A 14,034-nucleotide genomic window follows, 5' to 3' on the forward strand; every position below is an offset into this window, starting at 1 on the left:
ACTGTAATAGTGACTTTAAAGTATACAAAGCTATTGTCATGCACTTCTTGTTGTGGTGACATATCTCTTTATAGTGTGTGTGTGTGTGTGTGTGTGGGGGGGGGGGGGGGACCAGCAGTGAGGGACACAGATAGCAATAATAAACAGAAAGAGAAAGGAGCTCTAACTATTTCACATTCTTAAAAAAAAAAACCTTTTCATACATTTTAAAGGCATAGAAAAGATATACTCTTTGAAACACTTTTGTCAGCACTATAGTATATAGGTCATTTGACTGTGTTTTTGACAAATAGATACAAAAAGGACGCTATTATTTATTAATTTTTTTACCATTTTACAATTAATTGTACAGAGTTTCATAGGTGTAAATCAATATGCAAGCAAGTTGCATAATCATATTTCAACATTTTGTCTTTATTGAATAATTAAACATTTCTGCATTGCTGATTGCTGCCAAATACCAGGTACAGTGGAATTAAAAGATATATTTATGTTGAAATAAATCCAGGGTTCCATGGTCTTCTTCTCAGATCCTTAAGAAGACATCATATATACTTTATAATAAATATATATTATACCTAAAACCGAGAAATATGATGAGAGGAAACAAGTTAAAACACAATACATAATGAAAAATGTCATATGTATGCCATAGGCAAGGTTTACCCTCTGAAATAAAATGTATAGTGAAAAGCTTTTGCCCTGTGGTTTTAATGTCTACTTTAGTTTTCCTTGGACTTATGTTTTCCAGAAGTGAAGGAGGTTTTATCCTATATATACAGGTGTTGCTTCAGCTGTATTATGTTTCTATATACTGCAGCCAACACTGACAGTTTCCATAGAAGGCTATGGTTCAGGTTATTTTCAAACTGTGTGAAAAGTGATCAAAGATTTTAGGTCTGTATTGAGCACAGAAGCTAAAAGGTTAGAATCCCTGCCTTGCAGCTATCTTCCACCAGAAACAATATATACATGGTATTTGCAGATGTTCCCAACGTTTGAATGTATTTGCTCAGGGTGTGGTAATGTTATGCACAATCCACAAAGGTATTGATATTATATTATATAATATAATGATATTATAGGGTAATTTGTTTTATAACCAAATCCAGAGTGTTTGTTTATATTGCTTGGTATGGACATTTGATTATAAGCTGCATTGTAGACTGATATCCCTAACATTTTGCACCTTAAGTAGAACAGCCCATCTCTTCATTGTTTAGCATAATGTATTCATGTTAGTGAATTTTGAGACCAACTTTGCCTAAATTAACATTAAAGGGCACCTCTGTGTTGACCCAACTACTTTCTTTTATCTATTGGAGACTGCTGTGGTGAGATTTCCCTGTGCTAGTTTGTATCTCCAAAAAGGTGAAAATGAAGATAGGGTTGTATTCCCAATAATTTGTATAATATATATTAAAGAGGATCCACGGACAGTATTTGGAATAGGCGTTTGCTGTTGTTTAAGTATATTGTTTAAGTATATTGGACTGGGGAATTCTGTTGGTCAACTGCTATATCTTTCCTTAATAGACATGGCCTTTAACTGGTATAAATGAGTATAGCTGCTTAGGGATTCAGATAAGACAAAATATAGACAGTACTCAGTATCAAATCTAATGCCCTGTACACAAGATCAGACTTTCCGATGGAATATGTGCGATCGAAGCTTGTTGTCAGAAATTCCGACCATGTGTGGGGTCCATCGGACTTTTTCCATCGGAATTTTCGACACACAAAGTTTGAGAGCAGGCTATAAAATTTTCCGACAACAAAATCCGATCCTTTAAATTCCGATTGTGTGTAGACAAATGCGATGGACAAAGTGCCACGCATGCTCAGAATAAATTAAGAGACGAAAGCTATTGGCTATTGCCCCGTTTATAGTCCCGACGTACATGTTTTACGTCACCGCGCTCGTAACGATTGGATTTTCCGACAACTTTGTGCAACCGTGTGTATGCAAGACAAGTTTGAGCCGACATCCATCGGAAAAAAACGATGGATTTTGTTGTCGGAATGTCCGATCAATGTCCGACCGTGTGTACAAGGCATAAGAGTTAATTAGGTCATGGAATATGATGGGCAAACTGGTTTGAAAAGTAAGTGAAATGGGCAATCTGCAAATTGCAAAAAAGCGATGACTTGGCTATTCTCCTGGTTCAAATATACACTATATTACCAAAAGTATAAGGATGTCGGCCTTTAACCAGTTGCCGACCGCTGCATGCCGATATATGTTGACACAATGGCAGCGGTGGGCAAATGGCCGTACTTGTACGTCCCCTTTAAGAGGCAGGCACAACCATGCCCGCGGGACTGGCGGACTCAATGTCCGCCGGTCTCCTGGCAATTGTGTCACAGAACAGCAGGATGGGGAAATGCAAACAAGGCAATTCCCGTTCTGCCTTGTGTCATGACAGAGATCACTGCTCCCTGTCATCGGGAGCAGTGATCGCTGTCATGTGAGTTGAAGCCCACCCCCCCACAGTTAGAATCACTCCCTAGGACACACTTAACCCCTTCATCGCCCCCCTAGTGGTTAACCCCTTCCCTGCCAGTGTCATTTATACAGTAATCAGTGGCTATTTATAGCAACGATCGCTGTAGAAATGACAATGGTCCCAAAATAGTGTCAAAAGTGTCCGATGTGTCTGACAATGTCGCAGCCCCGATAAAAATCGCAGATTGCCGCCATTACTAGTAAAAAAAAAAAAAAAGAATAAAAATGCCATAAATCTATCCCCTATTTTGTAGACGCTATAACTTTTGCACAAACCAATCAATATACGCTTATTGCAAATTTCTTTACCAAAAATATGTAGAAGAATACATATTGGACTAAACCGAGGAAAACCTTTTTTTTATATATTTTTTGGGGATATTTATTATAGCAAAAATTAAAGAATATTGCTTTTTTTTTCAAAATTGACGCTCTTTATTTGTTTATAGCGCAAAAAATAAAAATCTCAGAGGTGATCAAATACCACCAAAAGAAAGCTCTATTTGTGTGAAAAAAAGGATGTCAATTTTGTTTGGGTACACCGTTGCACGACCGCCCAATTGTCAGCTAAATCGGCGCAGTGCCAAATCTCAAAACATGCTCTGGTCTGGAAGGGGATAAATCCTTCCAGGGCTGAAGTGGTTAAAGAGGATCCACAGATAAAATGTGGCATAGTTGTTTGCTGTTGTTTAATCTGTGGCAGTATTTTGGACTGGGAAATTCTGTTGGTCAACTGCTATATCTTTCATTAATAAACATGGCCTTTAACTGTTATGCCCCGTACACACGGTCGGACATTGATCGGACATTCCGACAACAAAATCCATGGATTTTTTCCCGACGGATGTTGGCTCAAACTTGTCTTGCATACACACGGTCACACAAAGTTGTCGGAAAATCCAATCATTCTGAACGTGGTGATGTAAAACACGTACGTCGGGACTATAAACAGGGCAGTAGCCAATAGCTTTCATCTCTTAATTTATTCTGAGCATGCGTGGCACCTTGTGCGTCGGATTTGTGTACACACGATTGGAATTCCCGACAACAAAATCCGTTTTTTTTTATAGCCTGCTCTCAAACTTTGTGTGTCGGAAATTCCTATGGAAAATGTGTAATGGAGCCTACACACGGTCGGAATTTCCGACAACAAGGTCCTGTCACAGATTTTCTGTCGGAAAATCCGACCGTGTGTACAGGGCATTATACTGTAAATGAGTACAGCTGCCTAGGGATTCAGATAAGACAAAATATAGACAGTACTCAGTATCAAATCTAAGAGTTAATTAGGTCATGGACTATGATGGGCAAACTGGTTTGAAAGGTAAGTGAAATGGACAATCTGCAAATTGCATATTGTTTTAGTTGTCCTGAACATAAACATGCAAGTTAGTTCAAGCATATGGAATTATACAATTCATGAATCGTCATTGCCTATATTTTTAAACTGTGAGATTATTTGCAAATTAGTCAAATATTCAGGAGAATAAAAAAGCGGTGACTTGGCTAGTCTCCTGATTCAAATATACACTATATTACCAAAAGTATTAGGATGTCTGCCTTTACACACACATGAACTTTAATGTCATCCCAGTCTTATGCCGCATACACACGATCAGAATTTCGGCCCGCAAAAGACCGATGAGAGTTTTTCGTCAGAAAATGCGACCGTGTGTATGCTCCATCGGACTTTTGCTGGCTGAATTTTAGCCAGCAAAAGATTGAGAGCATGTTCTTAATTTTTCGGTCGGAAAAAAAGTTCCTACCCAAAAATGTGATCGTCTGTGGCAATTCCGACACGCAAAATTCCTACACATGCTCAGAAACAATTCGACGCATGCTCGGAAGCATTGAACTTCATTTTCTTGGCTCATCGTAGTGTTGTACGTCACCGCATTCTTGATGGTCATAAGATCAGTGAACTTTTGCGTGATCGTGTGTATGCAAGGCAAACTTGAGCGGAATCCCGTCGGAAAAGCCGTCATATCTTTTTCCGACCAGAAGTCCGATCGTGTGTACGTGGCATTAGTCCATAGGGTTCAATATTGAGTTGGTCCACCCTTTGCAGCTATGACAGCTTCAACTATTCTTGGAAGGCTGTCCACAAGGTTTAGGAGTGTGTCTATGGAAATGTTTGACCATTCCTCCAGAAGCGCATTTGTGAGGTCAGGCAATGATGTTGAACGAGAAGGTCTGGCTCGCAATCTCCACTTGAATTCATCCCAAAAGTGTTCTATCATGTTGAGGTCAGGACTCTGTGCAGGTAAGTCAAGTTCCTCCACCCCAAACTCACTAATTCATGTCTTTATGGACTTTGCTTTGTGCACTGGTCCAAATTATTTGGTGGTGGGGGATTATGGTGTGGCACTGTTTTTCAGGACTTGAGCTTGGCTCCTTAGTTACAGTGAAGGGAATTCTTAAGGTGTCAGCATACCAGGAGATTTTGGACAATTTCATACTCCCAACTTTGTGGGAACAGGTTGGGAATGACCCCTTCCTGTTCCAACATGACTGCACATCAGTGCACAAACAAGGTCCATAAAGACATTGATGAGCGAGATTGGGGTGGAGGAAATTGACTGGACTGCACAGAGTTCTGACCTCAACCTGACAGACCATCTTTGGGATGAGTTAGAGCAGAGACTGTGAGCCAATACTTTTGACAATATAATGTACCTATTAATGATCAAGGCTGACAGAGTCATAGTCATTACATTTTCAACAAATGTATAACTGTTGTCAGTAATGCAGAATGTAAACAGTAACAATAATAAAATAGCTATGACTTGATCAAGTGTAACTGCAGCCCAAAACATGTGCTATTAAGAACAATCATTTATTTGCAATGCATCCCAGCTACTTTTAACATGTATATGCATGATACAAGTGATGTTAAAGCATATCAAATCTTTAGATAACATTATCAATGTAATTGGTAGCCAAGTCCCAAAAGAGTAGATGGAATTTAACCTGTTTCCATCTATTTAACACATATTTTCAGCAGCAAAAGGGTGGGCTTTAACACCCACACACCGCACATATATGTCAATAGGTGGCTAAAGTTTCTGTGCTGAGATCGCACTCACTGTGCTTTCAGTCCAGACCGACTATCGGTAGCCGGTGGCATCAGCTCCCGATCATGTTACCACTGTGACAGCCACAGTGATCAAATAATAGCCAATCCTTCCTGTCCTCCGGCCTTCAGAACCTTTAAAAGGAATGAGGAGGGCAGGAAGGGGTTAATACTCAGGTGTGGGCAAAACAGGAGGGTAGCAGGGCACTTAAAATACATTGTACCTACAATAATGGCTCACCAGTTTATCCATGTCACATGTCATGTGTCACTAGAAAAAAGTGTCATAACCTCTCACGTCCAGTTTGCATAATCCATATACCGTATATACTCGAGTATAAGTCGATCTGAGTATAAGTCAAGGCCCCTAATTTACCACAAAAAATTGGGAAAAACTTATTGACCCGAGTATAAGATGAGGGTGAGAAATGCAGCAGCTACTGTAAGTGGAAAAAGAGGGTCAACAATGCCCATCTGCAGCTGCATGCCTCCCTGTGTCCTGTGCAGCCTACCTATGTCCTGTGTCCTGTACATGTGCATGTGTCCTGTGTCCTGTACATGTGCATGTGTCCTGTACATGTGTATGTGTCCTGTACATGTGTATGTGTCCTGTGCATGTGTCCTGTACACGTGTATGTGTCCCTGTGTCCTGTGTCCTGTACATGTGTATGTGTCCCTGTGTCCTGTGTCCCTGTGCAGCCTACCTGTGCAACCTCCCTGTGGCGATCTCCATCCTCCCTGTGGCGATCTCTATCCTCCCTGTGGCGATCTCCATCCTCCCTGTGGGGATCTCCATCCTCTGATCAGCATGTGATAATACACTTCGGCGGCTATTCCACTGTTCAAAAGCCACGCCTCCTCCTCATCTGTAATAGGCAGAACACTCAGCAGTCAGCGGTCAGCCTATCACAGACATTCTCTCATTCTCATACCACAGACAAGGATGAGAGAATGTCCATGATAGGCTGTACACTGACAGCTGGGAAATGGAGTGTTCAGCCTATCACAGACGAGCAGGAGGCGCGGCTTTTGAAAACTGGAATAACCCTTGAATGGTATTATCACACGCCGTCTGCCTGCATGACACGCTGATCATGCAGACAGACGGCGGTGTATATACGGTACACAATTCAAAGTGCCAGGTTATAACCAACCAATCTTCTGGTAACTATTATAGTGTTTTTTTATAACTTTATTTTTTTTCCACTGTTTTTCTCTTTTGAAAAATAAAGTGTGGATCTCTTCTTTGCAGTGCAGGTGCTTGACCACCCCTAAGTCTTTCTTTAATGAAAATTACTGTAGTATTTATGGAATGTGAAAAAATTATGGATTCCTATATTCTAGTTTCCACTGATTGATTACATAAGTTATAAGTGAACAAATAAAGTCACTAATATTGACACTTTTGAACCTGGACTGTCTGATGCTAATGAGAAATGTATTTCTGACAATGTTGATGATGGCAACCACAGATGGTACTGCAGAGTTTTCCCTGGAAATCGCAGAAGGAATCCCTGGTTGTCCAGGACAGCTCTAACGCTGCTTTGGTTAAAAATTGCTTTTATGTGGTTAAAAATGACTTATGCAGGATGTCTGCTGCCAAGCCACTCAGTCCGCCTGTGTTTTCTTGGGCAGAAGAAGCAGTGCTGTGGGGTGCTGTTGACTGGAGCACAGACATGATAGACTGGGATAGTTTTCCCATAAAGTTAATGGAGTTATTGAAGGCAACCTTCAAGTGTTACCGTGGGGTGGACATGACAGCTGCTGTGACAAATGGAGGGTCTGCAAAGCAGCCAGTAGTCAGGGGTGCATTGGCTGTTGCAGAAGTTAACCCTCTTCAGTCATAAGGACCAGATAAGGGCGCAAACATGGTAGAGGTTTTGTCCACAGCCCAACAGATGAGTAATGTGTCAGAATGACAGTGTACTTGATACTGACTTAAAAAGGCTCAGTGTTGCTGAAAATGAGAGGATAAGTATGACACAAGCATCTGGCAGTACTCAAGGGGAGCTGCAAGTTGGAGGTCTGTTTAAATGTCTCAGCCTCTCAAACATTAGCGAATGAGCCCCTCCATGTCGCTAGTAAGGGAAGAGTCCTAAAGTTCTGTGATTATATGAGATGTTATTGGAAATGTTGAAAAAAAAAACTCTTTCGATGTACAGCTGAGTGTGTCCACCACAGACGGGCGGCCTGTTACTACGTGGTACCAATCAGTGTAGACAGGCTATACAAGCAACGTTAAACAATGGTGGTCAAAGTTGGTATTGGTTACTTGTGTCGAAAGTGGTCTCACGGTTCTCTGCGAGAATGCTTCCAGCAGCTGGTTTCATGCGGAATGCACTCAGGGGAACTGCTAGAGAAATTAGAAATGACAAGAAATAATTACAGTGTTGGTAACTTTAACTGGGAAGTGTGTAACCCATGTTGAAAGTCATCTCACACTGTGCTGGGTTGCTTCCTATTGATCTTGTGTATGAGAAGCACTCTAGAGCACTGTTGGACAGACCAGAGGTATTGGTTGAAGTACTAGTGGACACAGAAATGTGTTGAAAAAAGTTGGTTGCTAAAAAAGTTGCTTATTGAGTGTTGGGCAACAGGGGGTGATGTGAAACTTTGGGAAGGTCCCATAGGGAGTAACCATTGGCCTGTATGTGGTTCCTCCTCAGACATTGTCCTAGCAAACAATGGGGCAAGATTTCCATGTGAAGGTGACCTTAATGGGCTGAGTAATCCATTGTGGAATGTTGCTATTGATGAAAAAGACAAGAATGCTGTGTTAATCTCAGATGATTTGGTTTCCAAGGGTAAGCACATAGGGGTTAGGGAACCTGAAAAATGGGTGATGCTGGTTAAGCCTGAATTAGGTAGTGAGAGAGGTTGGTGCCTGACAGGTGTCAAAGAAAAAGACCCCCTGCAGTCCTGGAAGAGTAGGTCTGGGGGAGGTAAAAAGAAGTAAAGGAACCAAGGCCAGAAGGTAGAAGGAATTGTAAAGAGACCAGTGGGCTCCCACAGTTGAGGAAGAAGTGCTTGTGGAAATATACCCAGAAAAAGAGTTGGGCCTATGCAGCTAATGGCTGGCACAAAGATGTCTCAGCCACAGTGACTGGTTTATGTGTTCCTCACTCCATTTCGAAACAAGGGGGGGTAGATATGGGGCAAGGTGAGCCCGTGCCTCTGTTAAAATGGGGGTTTACACCAGATTTTCTAAGAAGCAAGCACACTAATGGCACAGGTGTGTGCTGGCTTCATATGAGAGCAAGAGTTAGTTCTCAGGGCCCCAGCCCCACCCTCCCAAGGGGGTCAGTGTATGAAGGGAGCCGTGAGAGGTGCTGGTGTGCACCATGGTGTCCAGGGCAGGACAGAAGAAGGCCTGAGCCTGAGAGAGGGTCCATGTGCAACAAAACAGCTAGGAAGCTGTAAAGAAGATGCAGAGCTGAAGTGCCTCATCTGTGCATAAACACTGTTCATGGTCAGGAGGATAAAAGAGGTACTGATGGTCAGGACCCTAAAGAGGTACTCGGAGCAGTAAAGCTGCCAAAAAAGAGAGCCAGGAGGCTGAATGTCTTATTTGATTCATAGTGATGGTGAGAACTCCCTGCTTGGGAAGACATACCTGTAAGAATTATGACTATTTTTTAAATATAAGTGGGCAGGCAAACCCTGAAAACTATATCTGGCATGGAATAAACTCACTGTTTTGGCACTACTATTGAAAAAAACCCCAGACGTGTCACAATATATATATTTTTGACATTTTTGGTATGTTGAGTAAATGGGAATGGGGTTTTCTCAAATTTGACTGCAAAAGTAAAAACACACTTTAAATTTGTTTGCAAAGCAAATGAGTTTCACAGTCTGCAGGAAAATGAAAAATCCATTGAGGTAATTAACAACACAAGATCAATATATGTGGTCAGCACATACGACTAGGCTCAGAGCTTTTGTTCAATGTTTACATGATGTCTCCAACTTACAAGACAACCTCAATGCACTGTTTATTTTGGCAAATGAGGTTTAATGTTGATAAATGTAAAGTTATCTACTTGGGGGCTAAGAATATGCATGCATCATACATAGTAGAGGGAGCACAACTGGAGGAATCGATGGTGGAGTAGATCATGAACGTAATAATAGTATGCAATGCCAAGCTGTGGTTTCCAAGGTGAGCAAAGTCCTTTCCTGTATTAGGAGAGATATAGACTCCAGAGTGAAAGATATCATTTTGCCACTGTACAAACCAGTAGTAAGACCTCATCTGGAATATGCAGTACAGTTTTGGGCACCAGTTCACCAAAAGGGATATTAGGGAACTGAAGAAAATGCAGAGAAGGGCAACCAAACTGAAAAGAGACATAGAGGAGCTCAGCAACTAGGATAGATTAGAGGATGAATGTTTTCTCTCTTGATAAGAGAAGATTAAGGGGGATATGATCAACATGTATAAATACATAAGTGGTCTGTATAGTGAACTTGGTGTTGAGTTATTCACTTTAAGGTCATTACAGAGGACAAGGGGGCACTCTTTACGTCTGGAGGAAAAGAGATTTAATTTTCACATACGGAAAGGTTTCTTCACAGTAATGCCCTGTACACACGAGCGTTTTTTCCGTCGGAATAAACTCTGAGGCTGGATTCACACCTATGCATTTTTAGCGCTTTTTGCATTTTGCAGATTTGCACTACAGTCCATTTAACATGGTCTCCTATGGAACACGTTCTGTGATGCAAATCTGCAAAATGCAAGAAGTACTAAAAATGCATAGGTGTGAATCCAGCCTTAAGGTTTCTCCAATGGAATTCCGACGGACTTCCGCTCAAGCATACACACGGTCACACCAAAGTCCGACCGTCAAGAACGCGGTGACGTACAACAAATACGACAGGACTAGAAAAAAGAAGTTCAATAGCCAGTAGCCAATAGCTTCCGTCTCGTACTTGCTTCAGAGCATGCGTCGTTTTTGGTACGTCGGAACAGCATACAGATAAGCGGTTTTCCCGGTATTGGTTCCGTCGGAAAAATTTAGAACATGTTCTCTTTTTAGGTCCGTCAGAATTTTCAACGTACAAAGTCCGATGGGGCATACACACGATCGGAATATACGATGAAAAGCTCCCGTCTGACTTATTCAGTCGGAAATTCCGCTTGTGTGTACACGGCATCAGAATTCGTTCTGGCTAGCTCAGTAGCTAAAAGGCCTTGATTCTTTCCTAAATGTACACAATATAACTGGGTACTAACATTTATAGGTAAAGTTGATCCAGGGAATATCCGATTGCCTCTCAGTGGGTCAAGAAGGATTTTTTTCTCCTGCAAATTGGATCATACTTTGCTGGAGTTTTAACCTCCCTCTGGATCAACTGTGGGTAAAGGATTGTGTATATGAGATTGTATGATTTTTTTTTTTCTCTTCTATTGGTTGAACTAGATGGAATTTTTTCAACCTGACTAACTATATGTAACTATATGTTTTAGCAAGGCTTGACCTGACTGCATTTTGGACCCTAAGATTTATGAGAAGACCATAAAATAACTATATTAAGGTTTATACAGGATGTACCGTAAATCCTACAAAAAGTAAAGTTTGGTTCCGGCCATGTAAACCTGAACAGGGTTGCTTAGGTAACCTACCTTAGCCCACATCTGATAAATTTGGACTTACTGGGCATTCTAATACCTTCACTACTGTACTACTGTGCAGCTGGCTTCCTCAACACATCTGTAAATATCTAAGGACTCCAGGGGTCACAGAAAACACCACTTTACTGGTGGGGATCCCTGTACTTCTCTGATGTATGGGAGACTTTGAAGTGGGAAGTACTTGACTTTATCACATTAACAGACCTAGCATTACAATGACAAAGAAAATTGGATTTTTATAACAGTTTACCTGTAAAATCCTTTTCTTTTGAAGTACATCACAGGACACAGAGCCATAGTAATTACTATGTGGGTTATAGTCCACCTTCAGGTACTGGACACTGGCACACCCTAAACAGGAAGTTGCCTCCCTATATAACCCCTCCCATACCAGGAGCAGCTCAGTTTTGTAGCAGAGCAATACACGTGTATACTAGAAAGAGCGGGGCCGGACCTCTGTGTCCCGTGATGTACTTCAAAAGAAAAGGATTTTACAGGTAAGCTGTTATAAAAATCCTATTTTCTTTAATCGTACATCACGGGACATAGAGCCATAGTAATTACTATATGGGATGTCCAGAGCAGTGCCAACTGAGGGGAGGGAGACACAACAAAAGTAGGGCACCATGAGATCAGAGGACTTATACTGCTGCCTGCAGTACACTGTGCCCAAAGGCAACATCCTCATGTCTTTTTACATCAACCTGATAGAATCTGGTAAATGTATGGAATGAAGACCAAGTTGCGGCCTTTCAGATTTGAGCCATGGAGGCTTCGTGATGCACTTCCCACGAAACACTAACAGCCCTAGAGGAGTGCGTTTTGATTTAAGTGGGTAGAAACTACCTCTTTAAACCATAAGCTAGAACGATTACTTGTCGAATCCATTTAGAATAGTAGATTTCTATGCTGCCTGTCCTCTTTTAGGACCATCAGGCAATACGAACAAAACATCGGTTTTCCAAATCTGAGCAGTTGTCTTTAAGTAGACTGCTCTCACCACATCAAGAGAATGTAGTCATTTTTCTTCCACAGAACAGGGTTCTGGAAAAAAATGAAGATAGAACAATATCCTGGTTTAGATAAAAACCTGATACTACCTTCGGTAAAAAGTTAGGATGAGGACGCAATACTACTTTATGTGAACAATAATAATATGGCTCTTTACAAGAAAAAGCAGCCAATTCTGATACCCTTCTTGCAGCAGATATGGTTACCAGAAAAAATAGTTTCCTTGTCAAAAAAGGATCAAGGGAATATGTCGTATCAGTCCAAAAAAAAGGCTGTTTTGTAATACCGCCAAAAACTAAATTCCCAAGGGTTCAGGGGTGACCTAACCCCTGAATAAAATTACGAACCAAAGAAAGCAAAGCAAGTGGTCATTTAAATAAAAACGATAAGGCCGAGACCTTTCCTTAGAAAGCACTCAAGGCCAGCTTTATTTCTCACCCCATCTGCAGAAAGTCAAGGATTCTACCTTTGACCTATTTCCTGGGGTGCAACCCCTAGTTTCACACCAGGAGACATATATTCCCAGACTCCATAATATATAATTATGGAGGCTGGCTCCCTTGCATTAACCAAGATAGAAACCACTGAACCTGACAGCCCATGTTTCTTCAGAGTGTGGGTCTCAATAGCCAAACCATTACATTTAGCATTTGTAAAGTAGGATGGAATACTGGACCTTGCGAAAGAAGGTCTGACCATGGCGGTAGGGTCCATGGGTCCCCTACTGTCATCTTTACGATCCCTGCATACCAAGATTTCTTGGGCTCCGCTGGAGGCCACAAGAATCACCGACTTCCATTCCTACTTGATTCTGCGAAGAAGTCATGGACGCAGGCAGAATAGGAGGGAATGCATAAATCAGTGAGAACCGATTCCACAGGAATAGCAAGGCATCTGTTTTTCCACATGCTAGCAGATGCTTTGTTTTTGAAACAAAGTTGTCGATTCCTTTATTGAACCTGGACGTAAACAGATCTATGTCTGGGATCCCCCATCTGTGACACATTGACAGGAAGATATTGGGGTGAAGGAACAATTTTCCCGGAAACAACTCCTGGCGACTCAAGTAGTCCGCCTGCCAATTTTCTATTCCTAGAATGAAGACCACGATAGGCAAAGTACATTGTTTTCTGCCCAAGATAGGATATGATTCACCTTCCTCTGGGGTGCACAACTTCTTGTGCCCCCTTGGTGATTAATAAAGGCCATTGCTGTGGCATAGTCAGATTGAATCCTGGCAGGACAATACCATAAACTGAACGTTCGGGCCCTCAGAACCAAGTGCTCTGTCTGAATTTCTAGAATGATAATGGGCAAGGTCATTTCTAATCTGGGCCACTTCCGTGGTAACTGAAGGAAGGATTTTCCCCATTGCAGATTTTTGGATATTAACCATAAACTGAGGCTTCGGTGTACCCAGCCTACAGTACCTGGTATTTCCAGGTGGTCCATCTGGGTACTAACCAGGCCCAACCCTGCTTAGCCTCCAAGATCAGAAGAGATTGGACACTTTCAGGGTCATGTGGCCGTAGGCTTTGGAGTCAGACGCATTGGGAATCCAGAGCTTGAACCCTTTGTTCCAAGGATAATATTTTGCAGCAGTCTCGAATGAAACTGAGCATAAGGAACGGCCTCAAATTAAGCCACAATCTTTCCCAACAACCTCATGCAAAGTTGAATAGAAAAATGCATCTTGGTTCGACCACCAAAATCAGTTCCTTTATGGTGCTGATCTTTGCCTGAGGCAAGAATACCCTTTTCTGGGTGTACCTGGGTGTACCTATGATCAGACCCAAGTATCTTCCC

At 41.7% G+C, this 14,034-nt stretch overlaps 1 pseudogene; it reads right to left on the reverse strand.

Annotated features, from left to right (window-relative positions):
- Positions 1 to 13,646: 13,646 nt before the first annotated feature.
- LOC141146371 (5S ribosomal RNA) lies at positions 13,647 to 13,762 on the reverse strand (annotated as a pseudogene).
- Between the last annotated feature and the right edge of the window lie 272 nt (positions 13,763 to 14,034).

This window comes from Aquarana catesbeiana, linkage group LG05, assembly GCF_042186555.1.
Source record: "Aquarana catesbeiana isolate 2022-GZ linkage group LG05, ASM4218655v1, whole genome shotgun sequence".
In the NCBI taxonomy this organism is placed as follows: Eukaryota; Metazoa; Chordata; class Amphibia; order Anura; family Ranidae; genus Aquarana; species Aquarana catesbeiana.